The 24,271-nt window shown below is 23.6% G+C and overlaps 1 long non-coding RNA gene across 1 annotated transcript; it reads right to left on the reverse strand.

Moving 5' to 3' along the window:
• Window positions 1-5,551: 5,551 nt before the first annotated feature.
• Window positions 5,552-6,992, reverse strand: LOC105852672 (uncharacterized). The gene is made up of 2 exons (XR_012161468.1): window positions 6,708-6,992; window positions 5,552-5,990 (listed from the first exon to the last, which is right to left on the reverse strand). It is a non-coding gene; the product is annotated as an uncharacterized lncRNA (long non-coding RNA).
• Window positions 6,993-24,271: the final 17,279 nt, after the last annotated feature.

The raw sequence follows: 24,271 nt of genomic DNA on the forward strand, positions 1-24,271 counted from the left end.
CATGGTTAACAAGTGTTCTAAGTTACATGTTTAGAATTAATTAAATGTAGAAACATTAAATAATGTTTAATTCTTTTAATGTTTTAAAGTTGTTTTGAAAGTGGAGTAAACAATCTAAAAATTAAATTTTTGAAGGGAGGAATTATAATTAATTTGTGATTATCAATATTCATCACTTAGAATTTTACTATCCACACAATGAAAAATGAAAAATAAAAAAACATCATCCTAATTCAACTTGAATTCTTCTTTTCACAACATGGAATCTTAGAATGATAATTGATGATTTTGTATTGACAGCTAGGCAACGCCCGAGGATCCAAGCTGGAAATATCTAACGATTTCAATAATTTATTGGTTGTGCTTTTAATTAATTTGTTGAAATATCTACGGAAATATGTGGCTCTTGAGAAGTCTTTGGTTGTTTGAGATGTTTATTTTTAACCCTCGTATATTTACAAATAATATATAGTGTTGTAAGGATTAAAAATACTTATTAATTATTCAATAAATGAGAAATATGTACACTACTCACAATTTCAAAGTCAAATGGTTGGGACTATCCATTATGCCTGTAGAAACATATTTCCCCATAAAATGGTTCACTATTCAAATTATACACTATAATATATAGCAACCATAGCAACCATTTTTCTTTGTTGAAGTGACGATCACAATTCAATGAATCAACATAATATATAATTTATTATTGTCAATTAATGTTTATAAATCATTTGAAATTTAGATAATGATTAATGATACTTATTAGAAGAAGAATTTTACAATTTTCATTGTAAGTGATCTAATTAATATTAATTTGAGGAGTTTAATTTTCAATGACACATACATTTTTTATTTATTTATTAAATTGACATCAATCAAGTCACTTTTTTAATCTTAAAAATAAAGAAAATCATGAAATAACGTTTATCGTTGATGAAATTTTAAAGTGATCCCCCTTAAAATTTGTCTCATAGATATTTTATACAATCTTATACAACAAACTTAGATTTATTAGAAACAATCGAAGAATACAATGTAAAAAAAAAATAAAATCAGCAAACAAGATTTATCTTCATTTAACACAACAAAAAAATGGAGAGTTATCTCCTAGTCAAGTGTTCAATTCAAATAGTTTTAATTTTGAACTTTTGAGTTTTGATCTAAATTGTTACTAAAAAATGTTTAAATATGGTGAATGGAATGAAGATATTCCAATTCTTCAAAATAAATTTAATATGGAATGTTTTTAAAATAAAAACATTGTACACGTTTTACAATTTAAAGGACTTAAATGTTAAAAAAAAAACACAAAAAACTTATCAAACAAGTACTTTTGTAAAACTTAAAGATCACATAATATATAATTTGAAGTTTTATTTTTAAAATTCTTAAATTTTAAAAAATATTATAACGAAAAGATAAAATACCATTAAAAATTATTTTGCAAAAAAAAAAATTCTTAAATAAATAGGTTCATATCCAATAAAATAAAAGAAAGATTTCCTCCGTTTAGAGATTAATGGACCACTTCAAAGATCTTGAGCACATTTGTTTATTTAATAAAGTTTAAAATGAATAATTGAATTAAATAGTTTATTTTAAAATATGATTTTAAGTATTTCATCTATTTTCTATAAAAAAAAAAATTGGATGATAAAATCTCTAAAAATTATTAAAATGAAAAACTATTTTGAGAAACTCTTCATAAAAATCATTTTTTAAATATACCTTTTTAAAAAAAATGTGATTTTTATTATATTAAAATCTTTAATAATAAATATCTAAGTTATTGAATGTTACAAAAAATTTATTTAATAACAAATGAATCTAAAAGACTTATGTTATTTTTAAGTAAATTTTAATAAATAAATAAAACATTTTTAAAAGTATAAAGTAAAAAAAAAAATTAAATCTTTAACAAATGGCTCATTATAAATATCATTGTAGTTACTAATTTTATTAATAGATGTTTAATGAACTTTCACAGTACCACGAGTTAACTGTACAGTTATGTCAGCTAACACACATTTGATTTTTATTTCTTTTTAAATCTTAATGTTAATATTAAACACATGTAGCTTAGACAAATAGCAACAATTTATACGTGTCAAAAATTAAACCAATAGACTCCAATCCTCCTTCATAAAGCGAAATAAAACTTTGTTTCTTATATCAGTCAACAGAAACATTGGCTTTCTAGATCACACGGCCCAATATAAAATAGGCCCAAAAGCATTGTTTCTTCGTCACTCCTAACCTTTGATTCGATATTCTTTTCTCCTTCTCTCTTCACCTCTTTCAATTTATGATTCTTCTTCCTCTCACCACAACTCTCTTCTTTTGTATTATTGTGTAGTAAGTGTGAGTTAGAGGTCACATATTACTTCAAAAAATGATAGTTGCATAAGATATCCATAAACTCATTTCTTTAAGGTTTTTAGTTAAAATATAGTGGCCAACTCATTTGTGTGATTGTTCTTATTCTAGTGTGGATGATTCTCATACTCCCTCTTTAAAAGTGGAAATGGAATAGGTGAGGCTAGACAACACTTAGTTAAACAGACTTGACATATTTTGAAAATTTAAAACCTGAGTATGGTTTAATTACTTGTCATATACCATTTTTTTGAAATCTAACCTGACATTTTTTAAAGTTTATCAATTTTTTCATATCAAAACCTTTAAATATAATTATAATTAAATAAGTTTAAGGTCTATCAATCTACAACTATACTAAATATAAGTCCTCAATTAATTTGTTATATGTTAGGGCAATTGAAATTAAAAAAAAATAAAATTAATAATAATAATATAACCAAATAGGCCTTAAACCTTAGGTTAAGAAAGAGACTCAATAACATCATAACAAGATCATAGATTTTAAATAAGTAAACAATAAGTCAAATTCAACTATAATACATTTTAAGTATTACATAAGTCAATTGAAATAGCAAAACAAATATTAAAAGATTGATTTAAATATGTATTTGGTCCTTGCAATTATAACATTTTTTTTATTTTGATCATCGTAAGTTTTTTTGTTGATTCACATCTCTGCAAATACAAATTCACTTTAAAATAGTTATTCATTCTAACTTTTGTTAGAAACAAAATTCTAACACCGTTAAACTTTTTTAAATAAAAAAAAAATTAGAAATTTAAAATCTAACTATTTTTTGAAGGATGACCAAAATTGAGAACCCTAATTTCTATTATGTTCCTCTAATATTCAAACAAGAACTTGTTAGTATAGTTGTACTATTGTAGTTCCAACAAAACATAAAGAGCTATAAAACCACTTCTCAGCTTCATGAATTACATGTCAAAAGTTTCAAACATTCTTTCTTACCCTCATCTCATTTCCAACATGCAACTATGAAGCACATAACTTATATCTTATAACTCAAATCGCGAACATCAGATCGATTTTAAAACAACCAAATATTGCGATCTGGATACAAGAAGAATGAAACTAGCAAATGGAAAACAAGAAAAAATGAGAAAAGGGTGCAAGTTTGCGTCCTTGCGAGTTGGATAACAACATATACATTAGGAGTGGCGTTTGATTTTCTCCTTGAAGGTGAAAAGGTCGTGAGAAGAGTAAGAGAGAAAAGGTGGAGATGTGAAAAGGGAGACAATAGAAATTAAGGTTCTCAATTTTGGTCACCCTTTCAAAAAATAATCAAATTTTTTATTAAAAAATTCTTAACTATGTCTTAATTTTTTTAACAGAAATTGGACTGAACGGCCATAAAATTAATCTCTATTTACAGGGATATAAGTCAAACAAAAAAACGTACGATGATTAAAATAAAAAATAATTATAATTGTAAAGATTAAAAACATATTTAAACCAAAAAAGTTTATTACATAAAGAAATCAGTCTTTCAAACATAATAGACCTTTCGAAAAGTTTAAATCTAACATAATTAAATAAAAAGACTTTAAAAAAAATTATTTGATTTTTTTATGAAATAAATCAGACCAAATTAAATCTTAAATAGGTTAAACATTAAACTCGTGTCAAATGACGACTTACTTACTTCCATATGTTCTCCTCATGATCCAAAAGGTATGAGATCTTCCCTAGCTTTTACTGAAAGTTGTTTTTCCTATATTGTTTCTTTGTTTCCATATGTATATGCATGTCGTAATTGTTATTGATTTGTGGTGATTTATTTTACCTCTTCATAGGTCATTTTTTGTTATTGAGAATTTTAGTTTCTTATAGTGTGACCTAACGACTATTTATTATTTCCAAACATTGCACTGGATATAATTCTAAATAGTTTATGTTAACTTACTAAATAGTTTTACAAAAAACCTTTTGACAGTGGAAATCGAGGTGTGGCTTATTTTGTCTTTGATGTCGATATTTCTAATGCTATTTTTTTCTCTCTTCCCAATTTTAGGGGTCTAAGGTGCTTATTTCATAGTTGTTTAATGTCGCAATGTGATGCAATGTTGTCTAAGTTAGTTATTTTAAATATGACAAACATACCCAACTACAAGAATATTTACATTGTTTCCCAATCTCATCTCATATAAATTTTAAACAATAACAACCATTTAATTGATTACTAAAATCAAAATTTCTATTGAAAAAATCATTATGCTCAGTTTTAGTGGTCGCAAACTAAAGACATCAATTTCTGATAGTCCTTTGATTGATAAAAGTTAAATTCAAATTAAATGAATATTGAACAATAATTTTAAGTAAAAGAATCATGTTTAGAATCAAAAATTATAAATTTTAACTTTAAATGAGAATCATTTTTAAAGGCAAATATAAATAATGCTTATGAACTATTAAACATGTCAAATTCTATTTGGACTTCTCCAAAAGTGAAATCAAACATAGACTTAAATTATTTAATTAAAATTTCTAAAATAATGAAAAATAAATAGATTAAATATTTATATTTTGTATCTTAAATAATGGTACTGTTTGTTCAATGATTTAAGTTTTCTACTAAAAAGAGTTTTTATATTTAACTAAATATTGTATTTCGTTTCATAGAAAATCCCCTAATATGTTAAACAAAAATAAAAAGACAATTATTACTTCTCATGCGTCACTTAATTTCGAAAAATATAAATGATGTCAAACAAAATGTAAAGACAAAAGATACGGATGGATGGCATTTTTAATTAAAACAATCGAGGTGTGGCTTATTTTGTCTTTGATATCGACATCTCTAATGTTTTTTTTTTTTCTCTCTTCCCAATTTTAGGGGTTTAAGGTGCTTATTTATTGGTTGTTTGATGTCACTGCCCCTTGTGGTGCAATGTTATAAATAATAAAATATGTCAAAATTGTTAAATAATAAAATATAAATAGATTAAATATTTATATTTTATCTCTTAAATACATGTATTGTTTTTCAATGATTTAAGTTTTCTACTAAAAAGAGTTTTTGTATTTAACTAAATATTGTATTTCGTTTCATAGACAATCCCTTAATATGTTAAACAAAAATAAAAAGATAATTATTACTTCTCATGCGTCACTTAATTTCAAAAAATATAAATAATTTCAAACAAAATGTAAAGACAAAAGACACGTATGGATGGAGCTTTCTTATTATATTTAATCAAACAATTTTCTGATTATAAAAAAAACCGTAAATAGATACACTATGAGAGTTAATAAATTAATTATTACCTAACTTTATAGAGTAATTCAAACCGACAGAGTTTTACTCCCCAAATAAAAAATATATAACATAATACTTTCTCCTAAATAAATAATAATATTAACCTTCTTCTCTATAAATAAAAAAATAAATATTACAATAGAACTGATTAAGAGCAATATTGCGGAATCATATAAACAAATATATTTGATAAGATATCAAGTGGCCCGATTGGTGAGATTCAGATGAGGTTGTGGCATCTAATTTCTTCATTATCATAACCACTTCCATTTTTTTTCATCTTTGAGCATTTGTCGTTGACGACATTCTTGTTTGCAGAAAGCATTATCACTGCAAAAAAAAAATTAATTATGATAGGAAAACACCATAAAGAAATAGCTTAAATTTTATCAATAGAATAATCTATTATAACTAGTTCTTGCTTTTATTATATAGACAAAAAAAAGAGCATATACTATATTTTTGAACAAAACCAATATTTTATTTATAAGAAAAGTTTATGTGACTATGTGAGTTTGGTCTATGGACTCACAAGGTCAAAAGAATTTCTATATTTCAACGAGCGCTTACAAGTTATGTAGAATATGAGTCAACCTAATATTTAATATTGTTCCGAGATTCAATTGTTACAAAATCAACAATGAATATTTAAACATTTCAAAATTTTCAACTTATCTATTTTTAATCTCTCACGTTGTACATTGGGTGAATGAATTTCCAATATAACTTTTCTAAATCAATAAATTAAAAGTAATGTTATTAATATATAAAATACAATTAAAATCATATTTTATTTTTTATAAAATACCAAAATATTATATTTTGATTTTATTATAATTAAATTTTATATTCCAATAACACATTGTATTGGGTTATATGGAATCAACAATAATATTAAACTAACACCGTAGTATATAATATATTATTAAGTCAAATTGCAGATTCAGTCAAAGCGTAGAAATGAAAGGGAACAAAAGACTTGATACAATTAAGTAACAAAAAATTAAGTTCAAAATTGTTTATCGAGAGATTTAAAAAATAGTATACCTGTACATGAAGATGTCATCACCATGATCAATAATTCCATTACAGAAAAAGCAAACACGCAAGAAACCAGAGGATTGCGTTCTATTGATGTGATCATTAGCATGATCCAACCCTTCCAACTCAAAGTTTTTGGATCTATGTTCAACCTCCCTGGAAGTGCTCGAATCTGAGGTTGTCTTTTTTGACACCATTGTTTTTTTCGTTGGAGAACGAGGTCTCTTTCTTACCATCGTATCTTTCAATCTATCTTAATTGTTTACTTATGTTTTTTCTCAAAAAAAAACTTCTTCTGTTATTTTGTTTCACTATTTAACTACGTGGGATATATATATATATATATAATTGAGCAAATATCTTTAATTGATTGTAATTTAATTTAGAGAGAATCATTTATGTGATTCTTTAAATATCTTTAATTAATTTGTATAAATTATTTAAAAATCTAGAACAAAATATTTAAAACAAATTTCAACTTTTAGTTATTTTATAACATGCTTTTTTTCTGGTGAACCGATTAATTTTATTAGGGTTTAAATTTTAATTCTTTGATCGTTGTGAATTTTTTTTTTGACAGGTTGATCGTACCGATGTATTCAACTACCACATGTTTTAAAAAGTAATCAAATTTTTGAATTTGAAAGATTTATAGATCAAATCGTAGTCAGAAAAATATTTGGAGTTTTTGAGAATGTTCAATTTTAATGGTTTAACAAATAAATCTCTAATTCTTTTTTGAAAAAAATCAAATCAAAGCCCTAATTAGAAATCTATTCGGATTTAGATAATTTAGTAATCAATGGGCATTAACTCATGTAAAATGTATACTAGATTTGATGAGTTATTAAAATATCTTGAGACTAGATACATATTTTTCATGAGGTATGTTATGGGGTTGCCCTACAACACTGCTCAAAGACAAAAGCACTCTCCTTATCACATGTATATATGTCATATGATCTCATTTCAATCTTTTTTTTTTCTTTTCGAAATAATAATGAAATTTAAGTATAACAGGGAGGTCTCATTCCAATCTTTAGGGTCAATGAACTCCAATTTAATTTAGTTGAATTTAATAATGACATAAAATTTTCTATGCTTATATATATATACACTCATATTCATAATATTCTAGATTAGTATCATTATAAATTAGCTGCATCATTCTACAATGAAGTATATCTTTTTGTTCCTTTGGGAATACTTATTGATGGGACTTTTTCTAGGAGTTTTTGTTATTCTAAATTTTGCTTTCTTAGTTTGTCTTCTTAACTTATATAAATAAGATTTTTTTCTATATATTTTTAGGACTCCTTTGATGGATTAGATAAAAGAAAAATATAATAATAAGTAATTTTATTAGGTATGAATTCAGTGTTTTGATTAATCAACTAAATATGATAATTTAATTTATAATTATATCTTATCTTGTCTTGAAATTTATATCTTAAATATGATCTCGGTTGGAAACTAATAGTCCATTTGATGCGGAGTATATGATAGAGACTAATATGATATAAAGTTGTAAAAGGATAAAATATGATAGTTTCTAACTCAGTTCATATTCATAATATAAATTTCGACTAGAGAGACAAGATACAATAGAATTATGGATTAAGTTATTATATCTAGTTCATCAAACACTAGATTCAGACATAATATTGTAACTTATTCTTATTTTTTTCTCTTATCTAGTCCATCAAATGGACCATAACAAGATATGATAAGAACAATAGTTTACTCAATTATTCTTATAAAATATAATTTAAAATATAAAATTAAAATATAAATATAAAACAACTTACAAAATATAATCTAAAATATAAAATGTAAATATAATAAATATGAATATAAAAAAAAAATTAATAGAAATTTGAAATTAAACTTAAAAATGAAATATTAATAATAAATTTAAAAAATGTTTATGATTTTATCACAAGGGTAGTTATGTCTTTGTATATAATTTGTTTACAAGAGTATTTTTTTGCCATTTACATGTAATATATATAATATCTTTATTTACATTCTAACAAATAAATTATAATTATTGGATTACTTATTATTTTATTTTTAAAATTTAAATTTATTTACTAGTGTCAATGGATAATGTTAGATATAAAATCATTTTATTACTTATTTAATTTTTAGTATTTTTTATTAAATTTAATATATAATAATTTAATTTAAAATAAACTAATATGTAATCGATCATGATGATAATTTTTAAAAAAAATATAATATATAGTATATCATATTATGATTAGATGTATACCAAATACATGATAAAATAAAATATTGTTATTGTGTGTATAACAAATACATGATATGATAATGTTTATCATGTATATTTTATCATTGTTCAGCTTTATATCATATTATATCTTTATTTTATTATCCACATCTAACAGACTATTAAGTTTTTGTTTGTAGTTGGAGGTTAGCTTAAATCCTTTTTTCTCATTAAAAAAATTAGTATCTATAACAACAATTGAACTCTATAAAAAAATAAAAAGAAAAAATTATAAGAATTTTGCATGTATTTTTCTTTACTATTTTTGTTTATTTTAGCTTTGAAATTTTATTCATCATAGATTCTACATATTCAATAATTTATCGTCAATCAACTTTTTTTACAGATACATTTTTGTATAAATATTGAAATGCCCACTTATCTAATTGTCAGCAGCCTACATATGTTTGAACTTGAATCTATATGACTTCATGTGGAAGCTAAGCTTCATTTGAATAGATTAGATACATTTTAAATTCTAAAAAGCTCTACATTTTTTAGACCTTTTTTTAAATATATATATATATATATATATATATATATATATTAAAAAAAAAGTAGTATATTTTTCTAAATAATTTTGAAAAAAGTGCGTGCAAGTGAAGTTAATAAAACTAAGTTGGTGTGGATTGAATAATAAATGTTAAGCGTGCATATAAAAATTCACCATTTAAATAGATAATCACGGGGTTGTAAAATTAAATGTAAGTCTAGAAGAGGTGAAATGAAAAAAGAGGAGAAAAGTTAGTGTAGAAATGAAAAGAGTGGGGGTGTGAATAGAAATGAACTATGTACTTCTAAAATGTAAAATAAAAAATTAAAATACTTTAGTATACATTAAAAGTAACTATTTTTTTATTCTTCATTTCAACATCTGATGCACAACTTCAACTGCAGAAAACTTCAACAAAAAATTCAAGTACATCATTTACCGAAATTATTTTTGAAGTTCTCTGGAACTATAGAAAAACTTATTTCATGTTTTTTGGAAAAAATACACTACCGACAAACTTTAATGTGACATTTCTGGAAACTATCAGAAAACTTCATCCACAAGTTTTTTGGTAGTTGTTTGATTTTTAATTTTTTTATTATATTAATATTTATTTAATTTTTTAAATTATTTAATTTTAATTTCTTTTTTTCCAGTGGGTAAGACTAGATGTAGAGACGAGAAAGTTGTAGGAAAAATATGTGACTTTGAATTTTTATTGTGGATGTTATCCCTGTTTTGGAAAGGTTCGTCCAACAACATCAACATCTGATATGATATGTACAATAAGAGGGTGATGGTGAACATGGCGTATGAGACTTAATAATTTAAGGTGTATTAATTATTAATCATTAATTATTATTTATGGTGTTTTAGTTATAGTGTATTAATTATTATTATTATAGTGTATTAATTAGATATGATTTATTAATTATTTAATGATATATTAATTATTAATCATTTAATGATGTATTTATGGTGTATTGATTATTAATTATTTATGGTGTATTATTATTTAAAAATATTTATGGTGTATTAATTATTAATTATTAGGTTTAAAAATATTTAGTCTTTGCAATTATAACATTTTGTCATAAGTTTTTTTGTTTAATTTATTCTAAATATAAATTCATTTTAAAATAGTCATTCTATCAAATTTATGTTAAAAAAACACTAACACCGTTAATATATTTTTTGGTTCCACCAAATATTTGTAAAAATGGTTAATAGAAATCCTCCTCCTAATTCAACACAACAAAATATAATATTTGCATGGATAACATATGATGATCCATCCTTTTCAATGTAAATAGAGTTTTCCATTAAATTGAATGAAAGAATAAAAGTGCTTTTTATATGTTACTAACTCTCAATATGATATCAAAAGCAATCTCTTGTCTATGTGAATGACAATTTTGGATGATCTAAATCAAGTCCTATTATCTCAAACTTAGCAACACTTATAAAAAGAACTTCAAGTTTAATATTATTGGAGACTTTAAATATTTCCTTAGATTGCAAATAGCTAAGTCGGAAAAAAGGTTTTTATTGATGTGAAAGGAGATACACATTACAATTTCTTGAATATATTTGGATTCATATGAGCTAAGTCAACCTCTAACCCTATGGAGCCCAACATTTCATTAAGTGATGATGATGTTGATATGCTTTCATATCCCACTTAGTACAGAAGTCTGATAGGTAAATTAATATTGTTGACCGTTTGTAGGCAAGGCATTACATTTGCAGTGAGCCAATACATGAGAAAGCCCTACAAGCATCACATGTATGTTCACAATATGCTTCGTTATTTGAAATTTTATTCACGACAAAGGTCTCTTGTTTTCATTGAATAATGTGTTTCGTTAGTTTCAATTGTTGAGTTTCTTTTGAGATTTTAAGTTTTAATAGATGATAAAATTATTTTTAATTTTCCATTTCATTGAATAAAAGATTAGAAGTATTAATTTTTCATATGTTTCTAACTCTCAATAATAAATTTGTTGTATATAACTAACTCTCTCTAACTAAAGTACCATTTTTGAAGAACTTCCATTACACGTTCTCACAAACATTTGGTGTGACAAAAAACATATTAACAGAGTTAGTGTTTTTGTAATAAAAATTTGATGGAATGACTATTTTAAAATTAAACTATATATACAGGCAAGCCAAACAAAAAAAAAAAACTTATGAGGACAAAGACATATTTAAACTTAATTATTGTTTATGGTGTATTAAAAAAAAGGTGTAAGTCTGAAAATTTGTCTGTGAAGTTTTTCGGAAACACGAAAAGTTGAAGAAATTTTTTCAGTAATACACATTTTTCCATTCTGTACTAGAAATCGTTTTTTGAGTTTTCCGATAAATACCTTATGTACCGAAAAATTTATAAAAAGTTTTTCAGAAGCACTATATGAACCAGAAATCTTCTAAATAGTTTTTTCGAAAGTTATCATAAATCTTTTACATATCAAAAATCTTTTTACTGGCTTCGAAAATAATGAAATGATAAAAAAAAAAAGTATTTTTTACATTTTCATAAATTTGTAGGCATATGAGTATAAAAATGGGGGGTGTAAAGTAAATTTTTCTGCTAAAATTTGGGTGATAAAATGTTATCATAAAATGGGCCGGATTTTCACAATGGGCTGGGCTTGCAATTATCAACCGAAATGCAAACAATGGCAATGTTGCTCGCTCTAGGTCTTTCATCTTAAAATTATACTCGGTACCCCTAAAATCATATCCCCACCTTTATTTTTCCAAAATCTCATTTTTAAAAACTAAAAAATAAAACTTCTGAACCAAAAATTTATTCTAAAAACTTAAAGTTTTAAATTTTTTTTAAATACAATGAATTATGGATGAATTTGCACCTTAAAGAAAATTCAAACATATAAAATCCTTTTTTTAAAGAAAACTAAAGTACTTAAGTAAACAAAACTATTTTTCTTACTAAAAAAAAAACTTAATTACTTAGTTTGACATTTTATTGCTCTTCATATTGTAGGTCTAGAAAAAAATATTTTTGATCCTTTTGTAGTGAGGGAAATTCAAAACAAAAAAAAGTTACAGTGTATACTTTTATTCTTTTTATTATCTTCATTCTAAGATGAGTGGTAATGTTAGAGACATTGTCTTGTTAAACTAGCGTTGTTGGGTTTCATAGGAGTTCATAAAAAAACTCTTTTTTCGGAATCTACTACTATTTCCTTCACTTTTACCTTCTACTCCCAAACATATAAAAATATAATTTTATCATATTTATCTCCTATTATTTAATAGTAATAAATTTTAAAGTTATTAATATTTCGACAATTTCAAATTTTTAAATTTTTTATAAAAATTACATTTCGAAAGTTGTGTGTATCAGAATTTTTTATTTTTTTAAAATTATGGAGAAATTGCATTTGAGAAGTTTCACCTCAATTCAAAGTTTTGAAATTTTTTTAAACTTTGGAAAAAGTATATTTTAGAAGTTTTATATTCTTCTAAAGTTTTCGAGATATTTTAAAGCTTTTGAAAAAATTGCATTTCAGAAGTTTCATATTCATTAATATTCTTTTAAATTTTTTTAAAAATTGCAATTCAAAAGTTTCACATTCATTCATATTTTTTAAATTCTTTTAAGCTTTTGGAGAAATTTCATTTTAGAAGTTTGACTTTCGTCCATATATTTTTAAAATTTTGAAAAAATTACATTTTGGAAGTTATACATTCATCTAAAGTTTCAAAAAAAAAAATTTAACTTTTGAAAACATTACATTTCAAAAGTTTTACATTCAATCAAATTTTTGAAACGTCTTAAAAAAATGAAAAATTTACTCTTCGAAATTTTCACATTTAACCAAATTTTTTAAGATGGAAAAAAATAATTTGCTTGAAAATTTTCCCAATGTTTAAAAGAACAAAAATATATTTTAATGTAGTTAAGAGGATATATAGTATAGGAAGGAGTGCATGACATAATCTTCGATCTTTCTCAGTTCCTGAAGCAATTGCATGCTTGTAGATGATTTTGGTGCTTTTAGAGTCTAATGTCAATGTATTTTAATTATTACAAAAAAAAAATTATTCTATTAATTGAAGAGATTAATTTTTATGTATAAATGGTGTAACTTTTTTTTACATATGCATTCAATCAAAACATGTCAAATAGATATTTTTTAAAATATTTTAAAAATGAACTTAAAAAATTGACACTATACAATAATTTGATTGAATATATATTTAAAGAAGTTTTACATTATCCTTGTATACAATTTAACTATGACAATTTAAATTGTTAATTGAAATTGATAGGTGGTACAAGATGGAGAATGGAAGAGGTATATATATATTGCGGTCTATTTCATGATGTTATATATAATTTGATTTCTATTTCATCTAAACTACTACATTATTTGAAACTAAAATTCATATTTTCTACTTGGTTAATCCCTTAAATTAGGTACGTTTAAAATAACCATCATGCAAAATTTCAAATTTCAAAACGCCTAAATTGAATCACCAATAAATGACATGACAATTTAAAAGCTTGACACTTATTCTTATATACTTTCTTCAACAAAAGAAACTAAAAGTAAGGATATATATTGTTGAAATTACATTTATTCACTTGGCACCTCACCTTTGAAAGGCAATAGCAACTTTCTTTGTTTGCATCCAAAGTCAATATAATGCCAATTATCACAACATTCGTTTCAAAGAATGGCAACCCGTAGCGTAGCATTCTTTATTCATTCCCTCCTTGTCAATCTACCTTTGCCACCACCTCATCTCACCTATCTACTGGTCCCCATATATATCATCACGATTGAAAAATCTTTAAGAATGAGAGACAAATAAAGGGGGGAAAATATTACATTAACTTGTTTTGAACGAAAATATTATTAGTTATAAAGTAGTATATTAGGTTTGTTTTTAGTGTTTGAACTCTAGATAACTTCATGATTAATATTTAATACTCTTGCATTGTCCTTCATCTAACCAATCAAGTTGTATGTTTGTAATAAATTTCATGCAATTTTAAATATAAGTCATAGTATTTTTTTTAAAATTAATGTATATAATTTTAATTTAGAAAAAATTAATGTATATATATTATCTTACTTTTGCTATTATTTGAAATTAGAAAAAAGTGTAATATTAACTATTAATCCGAACACTAAATAGTATAATTTTTTGCTTCTAAGTGGGAACACAAAATTCATCGCAAAAGGGTCATGGGTCAAATTTCTAAAAAAATAGTAGTATGATCATAAAATTTAGAACACATAAATATACATCATTCAATTATTAAAAAAAATATTTATTATTTAATGCTTTCCTCTTTTTATTTTTTTATTTTTGTAAATGTATTCAAAATGTTGTGACAAAAACAATGTGACTACACAAGAATGGTAACAATGAAAAGGTAGCTTAGCTTTCTAATTGCTAGCTAGCTACAATCCTACAACCAAACCAACAAAAAATAGATCTCTTATTGTCTTGCATTGAACAAATCAAATGGTTGGCTTTGCATCACAATCGTGGTTGCTAGATGCTAATTGATAATCCTTTACGTGTAGGTTGTGGCAATACAAGTCGCTTTCTATATGCATCACATATAATTTGTTTTCTTCACCAAGAAACATTCGAGAGTTGAGAAATTAAATTTATGATTGATTGCCATTCTAGCTATAGCTCACCAATCCCAATATATGCTTAATTATCAACTAGATACATTAATATATGCCCATCATTTTACCAAAAAGCCTTAATTAGTGGCTTGGTGCTTACGGATGTGACTATAAAATATAGTAATATACTAGTAGATTTGAAAATGCCTATACAATTAAATCGTAGTCAACGTGATGCAACTAAAAAAAATATTGATTTGTGATTTTTTTTTATAAGCAAATATTGATTTGTGATTAGCAAAGTTTGTCTACCCACACAAATTGAAAATAATGACCACCGTTTATACCATCAGGCATTGTATGATACAAGAATTTCGTTTTTTGGCTAAATTATTTAGAATTACTTAGTACTAGTTTTTTTTACTCAATTACTTAATACTAGTTACTGTGTACAAATATTGTATCTGTTTGTGATTCTATTATTTGAGTATATTATCTTATGCATCGGAAACTGCTTAACGTCACGAATAGTCGAATAGTGTCACCGAAAAGCGTCACGACATAATATCATTGACAACCACTTATGTATTTTGCTAAAAATAGATCAAATTTTTTGCATTTATTTAGAAAATTTGACATCATAGTATTTACAACTTTTACCTATTTTACTCTTCTGATTTTTAAAAAAATTAAACTTTAATAATTTGAAATTGAATTGAGGGATAAATATCAACTTATTCAAGATTTATATTTGACACGAATTACATGTTAGAAATTGTTTTAGTCAAGATTTAAATTTAGTTATTATAAATTTTAGTTTGTTTAAATAAAATGTCAACTTTCGTCGTATACAATGTTTAATGATAATATTATCTTTCAAAACTAATCACTTTGAGAATAAACAACAATTTCACGAGAAAAGAATCATAGGAATGAAAATTAAATCAATGTGAAATTGAAAGATAATATGATGATTTGGTATATCATCAAGATTTGTCAATATTAACATAATATATAATAATATTTTTGTCATTAATATTGAGGATTTTTTACCAATATATCCTAGTTTTTAGGATTGTTAACCAAAATGTCCCACTTTTCAATTTGGTTACCAAAATGCCCTACTTTTTAGGGCTTACTTGAAAACTCTATCTGGGGGAGCGATCTGCCAAAGAGCAAATTTTTTTCCTCTAGTAGGAGGTCGCTAGGCGGGGATGCGACCTCCCAAAAGGATTTTTCAATTTTTTTTTAAATGGTTTTATATATTTTATGTAATTGTTAAATAATAATATTAGTAATAATTATGTAATAGTAATAATTATATTTTATGTAATTGTTAAATGGTTTTATATATTTTATGTAATAGTAATTATTATTATTATTATTATTATTATTATTATTATTATTATTATTATTATTATTATTGCTATTATTCTTTAAAATTGTTATAGTTAAAAATAATTATAATTAGATTAAAAATAATTATAATTAAATTAAAAATAATTATAAATAAATTAAAAATAATTAAAATTAAAATAGGAAATTGATATTATAACTATTAAAATTAATTAAAATTAAAAATAGTAAATTATATTATAAATTTAAAAGAAAATACATTAATAAGAAAAATTACATTAATAACATGAAACAAAATACATTAAATTAAGAAATACCATAAGCTAAATTTCGATAAAGTTTCTCATAACGACATAGAAGGATACCGAAAATCAATTGATCACATGATGGTTGACGAAGTAATATATTCATTCACATTTATTTAAACTTTTTAAATATATTCATTCACGTTTATTTGAACTTTTTAATCAATTTAATGTATTTTGTTTCATGTTATTAATGTAATTTTTCTTATTAATGTATTTTCTTTTAAATTTATAATATAATTTACTGTTTTTAATTTTAATTACTTTTAATAGTTATAATATTAATTTTCTATTTTATTTTTAATTATTTTAATTTACTTATAATTATTTTTATTTTTTTTAAATGATTTTATATATTTCATAAAATTGTTAAATAATAATAATAATAATAATAATAATAATAATTATTATTATTATTATTATTATTATTATTATTTAACAATTTTATGAAATATATAAAATCATTTAAAAAAAATTTAAAAATGCCTTTGGGAGGTCGCATCCCCGCCCAGCGACCTCCTACTAAAGAAGAAAAAAAATTTGGTCTTTGGCATGTCGCTCCCCCGGAGAGAGTTTTCAAGTAAGCCCTAAAAAGTAGGGCATTTTGGTAATCAAATTGAAAAGTGGGACATTTTAGTTAACAATCCTAAAAACTAAGATATAGTGGTAAAAAATCCTAATATTGACTTATTTTATTCAATTAGTAAAATTTATTTATATAATGTATATGAAAGTAACGAGGCGATTTGAATAAAAAGTGAGAAAGAAGTGGTGAATTGGGTTGAGGGGAGTTCCCGATGATTAATGTTGTTTGATACACTTTCCTTATTTACCTCTGACGAGAAGAGTCCTTTTAAATTTATCTTTCTATTCCAATATCTCAGCACTGCACACTGTCACACCTCAGTTGATACTCCTTGTGACTGCAATTATCATTATAATCACAAAATGCTAACAAATAACAAATAACAATAACACGCTGCCTCTGCCTCTGCCTCTGCCTGCCTCATAAATTATAGCATCACCAACCTTCCTCATTTTACACTGACAATTCCATTAATTACTCACTACCTATTTTATTTTAAGGACCATTTTATCAACATTTATGGTATATTATTATATACTATCTTCCATCTCATGGACCAGTACTCATCACTCCTCATTGCTTTTATTTGATTCCATTCAAACTCGATCCAATTCTCCCCAACTATTATCTTCAAAACCGTCCCAATTATACACCACAACCATACATTGCCACATCAAATACTACTACCTATCTAATTCATTTGTTAACAATTATTGTTTAACTGTAATTTTTTATCTTTATTTTTACATATTATTCTAATTCGTTTTTTTTAATTTTTGAATGTAAATATAGTGTTGAACATATTTAAATTAATGTAATATATAATCTTATAAAATTATTCATCTTTAATTCTTTACTAATCTTATCTTGATATAAAAATATGCGATTTTTGAGACATCCTAATATTTTATAAATATGTCATGAGTTTGATCTATCACTTATTATTAAAATGCAATATATATATTTATTAAGAAAGATTTATCTTTAGCAATAGTAGTTTTCTCTGTTTTTTCATATTTTTAATCAAATTAATTATTTACATTTTTGAATGAAATTTAATTAATTATGTCATTAACTTGCAAAATATTATAATATAATTGTTTTATTATATGTATAAAATTAAAGAAAACTGATTGTGTCTATCCGATTTGCCATACAAATGGAAAACATTTGATAAACTAATATTTTTTTTATACTTAATAATTTAAAATTATTATATCATTAAAAATATTTTATTTCAACTATATTTTTTAAATAGTAAATAAATTTATACCAAAAAAAACATGACAATAAAGTTATAATATTAATAGCTTTGTATGTGTAACTTATAATATTAATAGTACATGTACGTGACTTATTATTTCTCAAACCAAATAAAAAAACAGAGGTTTCAATGGACTTGCATAATTGCATAGCATATATATACCACTGATATGGCTCGGCATAGGCTCATAGCTCCATGTAGGAAAACAACCCGTTTTGACCCGGATCTTTCCACATTGACTCCGTAACTTTGAGAGATAAAATATTATATCTTATCTTATAAAGAGATGTGTAACTGTTTCATACGCTAATATAAGGACAACAAATCATTTACAAACTTAAGTCGCAACCTTAGTCCATCAAAATATTAACTAAACTAGCTAGGCTAAAAAACATACATTGAATAATATATGGTGAGTGAACTTGAGTTATCAATATAAACTCTAAAATCAAAATTAAATATAGCTTATATATATCCTAAAAAATAATAGTTTATAAACAGGCCTCTCCTCAATCCACTAGTAGTCACTTTTTCCAAGTTAAAAATCTTAAGAATTCCCATAAAAATCATTAAAAGGCACAGTTCATTATTTTTATTAAAAATAATACTTATTAATTAATTCAAATTAATAAAAATTATATTAATTAAAAATATTATATTCAAATTGGTTAAAATTAAAAAATAATAAATTTACAAACAAATCATTGCGTCGAAATTAATAGTATAAAATAATAAAATATTTATAAATATAACAAAATTTATAAATATAACATAATTAAAATGTCACACATATTAATAGTTCTGAAGTTATACACTAAAATCATTTATTGAATTTGCATTTAATTGAAATATATTTAAATTAAATAACATTACAACAAAATAGAAAAACAAAATATCATATTGAGATGACGAACAATCTCAACATCAAACTTAAAAAAAAAAAAATCACTATTTTAAAAGAATAATTTTGAATAAAAAAATATTCTAAAACCACATCTTTTTGACGAAGTAAGGAAGAGCCAAACCAAAGAAAGAACAAAGAAATAGAGGTATGCAAGTGGGATAAAGAGTAAAAGGTAACAATTCATAAAATAATGGTGAGCGAAATTGAGATATTATACACAAACGGATAAGTTGCTTGAAATTTGACCTACCCATATCCCTTTTTCTTTCTTCAGGCTAACCTGCCCATAATGTCATAAAAGCTTCAAAGTCACCAACTATTATTATTACCCGTGAATATATACGATTACTCTTTCACAAGATGCATGTTTTGGAGTAGTAGTGTTTGCGTGATCTATAGTATAATTTGTTTTCATGATTAACGAATTAGTTTAATTTGGCGATGTTTTAATTCACGAATGTTATTTTTCATTCAAATCGTATTTTTGTTTTGTTTTGTTTATTTTTTTTTTCTTTCTATGTTGCATGTTTGGCGTTCAAAATTTTTGAATATAATAATTTTGGTTTTTTTAGTTTGAAAATTATAATTTTAATCTTTTGAATTTATTTTTCCTGTAAATGGTTTGTCATTTTTTATTTTGATTTGATCAATGCTAATGTCTTTTTTTTTATCTTATTTTTTAAATTTGTCAGCTCATTTGTTTCTTTTTTAAAAATTGTCAATTTTATTAAATTGCAAACAATTTTTTTTTTAATATTAATACTTTTTTTTTAAATTATTTTTTGAAAATTTGTTTTATTATTAATTAGAAAAAACAGATAATGAAATAGGACGGAAAAATTGTCACACTTTGAAACTTGGGATCAAAAATATATTTTTACCATTTAAAAGGTACAAAGAATCAAAATAATTTTAAATAGGTAAATATACACTTTTGACTCCAAATTTTACAATATAACAATTTTGAAAATTTATTTTATTATATATTTATTTTAATTAATAATAAATAGAGTAGACAATTTTTAATAAATAAATAAATAAATGAAGTGGTAATATTTTAAAAATGAGTTTGAGAATTAAAACAAAAAACAAAGTAAGTTGCCAATTTTTTTTAAAAAAAAAGTATGTAAATGAGCTAATAATGTTTTTAAATAAAATGAGCTCTATATACCATATAGTCACAATAAATAAAAAACCATGTAGACTTTGAGCAAATAAAAATCAAGGGGTCAATCATTTATAAATTATGTTAAAGTTAAGTAGTTAAAATTGCATTTTCAAATTAAGGAAACAAAAATATATTTTAACTTTTTCTTTTCATATATAAAATGATAAATACTATCTAAAATTTACACACAACTGTAAGATTTTAAGTTCAAACTCGAGACATAATATCTATTCTAACAATATCAACATTTTTGTCTGAGTTAAAACTTAATTAAGGACAACCATGTTTTTGGTTTTAAAGTTTAGTATGTGATTTTTATTATCCTTTCATATAGTTTTTTATTTATATTTTGGTCTTACCATCTCGATGCTTAGAGAAATAAACTTCAATAATTTGCGGTTCAAACGGATAAGTAAAAGTAAAAAAAATTGACTATATAATTACATTTATTTATTTATATTGGTATAATATACCAATAGAAAAAATATAAATTCAAAATTGTTACAATTGAAAAATTGTACGGGTAAACAAATTTAAAGTATCTAAATTAATAGCATAAAACCTTAAAATTCATACAACTTTGACATAATTAAAATAGAATAATGCTATAAAGATACCATTTAACCCACATTTTCAACACACTTTATTTAAATGGTTAAAATTCACATACATACCATCAAATTCATATGAGACCCACATAATTTAGTAAGTTATATGTTAATTTTAACAAGTCATAAAGAGTATGTTGTTATCACTCCTCATTAAAGTGTTTGAAACATTAATTTCTAATATCTATAACACTGGTAAAGTCAAAATTATTAATTGTGTAAGGGTAAAACACCATTTTAGTCCTTAAGTATATGACATTATCATTTTAGTCATTGACTCGGCAAAAAATCCAAATTAATAATCGAATCATCAAAATATCGTTCAGTTCAGTCTATGACGTTATAACAATTGTTATTTATTTTGATAGTAAATTATATTTTTCATAAACTTTTATGATTATAAATTTTATCTTTCAAATATTATTTTGATAATTTGATGATTAATTTGAGTTTTTTTGTTGAATCAAATACCAAATGATAGTCTCTAATACTTTAAGGGACTAAAACGAATATTTATCTAAACTGTAATGATTATAAGTTAACATATTAATTTGAACCAAATAAACATTACAACAAAAAATAAAAACGTTGTGCGCAGACGACAAAATCACATATAAAATACGAAATAAAAACTAAGTAAATATTTTTTAATGAAAACTAAATAAATAAATAAATCACTCATTCAAATAAAATGAGAGGACAAATGTTTTAGAGGGGGTAATTCCAAGAAAAAAATGATAGTAAATGATTGATTATTGATCTATAAAGAATAAGAGGAACGTAAAAAAAGAAAGAGGTGACTAGGTTTTAGAAGGAGCCAGAGTGTATCACCTGTTTAAGCATAGTTTGGTAAAAAAAATATTATAGTCAAGATTCAAATTCCAATTCTATCAAATAAATTGTTCCTAAAGTATCTTTAAATTTTACATGATTTTCAAACAATATTTTACATCGTTTATTTAATGATTAATTAATAAAAGATGGAAAGACATGTTCGTCTACAATCATATTTAAATTAAATACTAGATAAAATCCACCGCTACCTTTCCAAGAGAAAGAAAATTTATATAGCAACAAAAAGTTATTATTGACCTATTTACAGAAAATTTTACACTCATATTTAATGAAGTTCACCGTTTTAGTATATATTAAAAAATTCAATTAAAAATAGTGATGGTTTTTTTTACTTGAACAAACTTATTGTCTTCAATTCATTACGAATAATGTTGGAAAAAGAGTGATGTATAAAATAATGAATTTACATTAAATGTTAAAAGTAATTTTTTTATGTATATTTGGAGTGAATATTTTTTAGATCCTCGTTTGAGAACAACTTTAACTCCATTAGTACTTCTATAATAGTTAATAATTTATTTTGTATCATATATATTTATAGGTACTTAATTTTTTTAGATTGTTTTATTATAAATAAAATATTAATTTTTTATATAACAACATATTACTTTTTTATGTATTTGATTAAACTGAATAATTTGCGAGATAAATGGAATAATTTACTTGTATTAATTAAATTACATAAATTATGTATTTTTTTCATACCCGTACTTTTGTTTGTTTAGAGAAAACGAATTATTTATATTTGAATAAAAATAAAAGTTGCTAATTTAGCAAATACAGGCGGGAATATGTCAAATCGACTTATACTTTGCAAGTTGAGTATTTAATATATGTAGTCTGATACAATCTATTCATTTATTTAAAAGTCGAGTTAATATTAATATTTTAAATAAGTATTTAAATATATTTTTTTAATAAATTATTATGTTAATATATTAATAAAATTAAATTTTTTTTATATATATATTTAACATGACATCTTAAATAATTTGATTTCATATGATATCATATTCAATTATATTTTATTATTATGGATTGAACTAGGTTGGATGTGGGTGAATTTTGTTTAAATAGATCATGTTTACTAAAAAAATTAAAGCTTTAGTTTGACCTATTATTTTTATATACTGTATTTTAAGTTTTCGTCCAAGTCTAGTTTGTATTATATAAGGCGTATAAAAATAATATCTGGTCTATCTCTAAAAAGATTAATAGATCAATAAAAAAATGTGAATTTTGTTGAACATTTAGAATCGTAACATCCATGTTTTTTCACTTTTGGCAACAAAAAAAAATATATATGTGAAAAACAATTGTTAACAAAACAAATTAATAAAATACAAAAGTTGAATTTATAACACAATAAATTTGAGAGATGATGAATGAAGAGAGGGAAGAAAATTATAATAGATTCTTTTATTATCAAAATATAAAAAATTATACAAATAAAATAAACAGTATTTATCATTAAGTGTAAACTCAACTAAATAATATTTTTAGACTGAACATAATATAATAATAGGTTCAAACTTGAGATATTTTACATTACATGATTTCATCACCAAACCACAATATAAAAAAAACTTTATATATATATTTGACGAGTCTTTTATTTTATCCTTACTATATATATACACATGTCGTTTGTGAAGTTTAATAAATTTTTTAAAACAATTAAAATTAATTAATATAAAAAAATAATTTGTTTTAGATGGTTTGAATTTAACCTTTTTAACAAACTGGCCACACGAATAGTCTTTGATTTGTTTTAGTGATAAAGATAAAAGAGGCATTATGCCGAGTTTGAAACTTTCTTCTATCATTAATGTGTTTTATCCATCGGGTTAAAATTTGCTACGCTAGTTTTGGCTAATTGAATTAGTCGTACGTTAAATACAATTTAGGAAGGAAAAAATTAGAAAAGCAAGAAGTAATCAATCAATATAGCTCATACAATAATGCAATTATATCGAGAACGATTTGATTTGTTATCCCGTTTCTATGACAAGAATTCACGAAGTTGTTATTATAATTTTGAACACTCAACCTAGTAAGTATAAAAAAATTTAAAGAAAAAAGCTCACTAATATAGAAGAAAGGGCACTTTATAA

This window comes from Cicer arietinum, chromosome 8 (assembly GCF_000331145.2).
Source record: "Cicer arietinum cultivar CDC Frontier isolate Library 1 chromosome 8, Cicar.CDCFrontier_v2.0, whole genome shotgun sequence".
Taxonomy (NCBI): Eukaryota; Viridiplantae; Streptophyta; class Magnoliopsida; order Fabales; family Fabaceae; genus Cicer; species Cicer arietinum.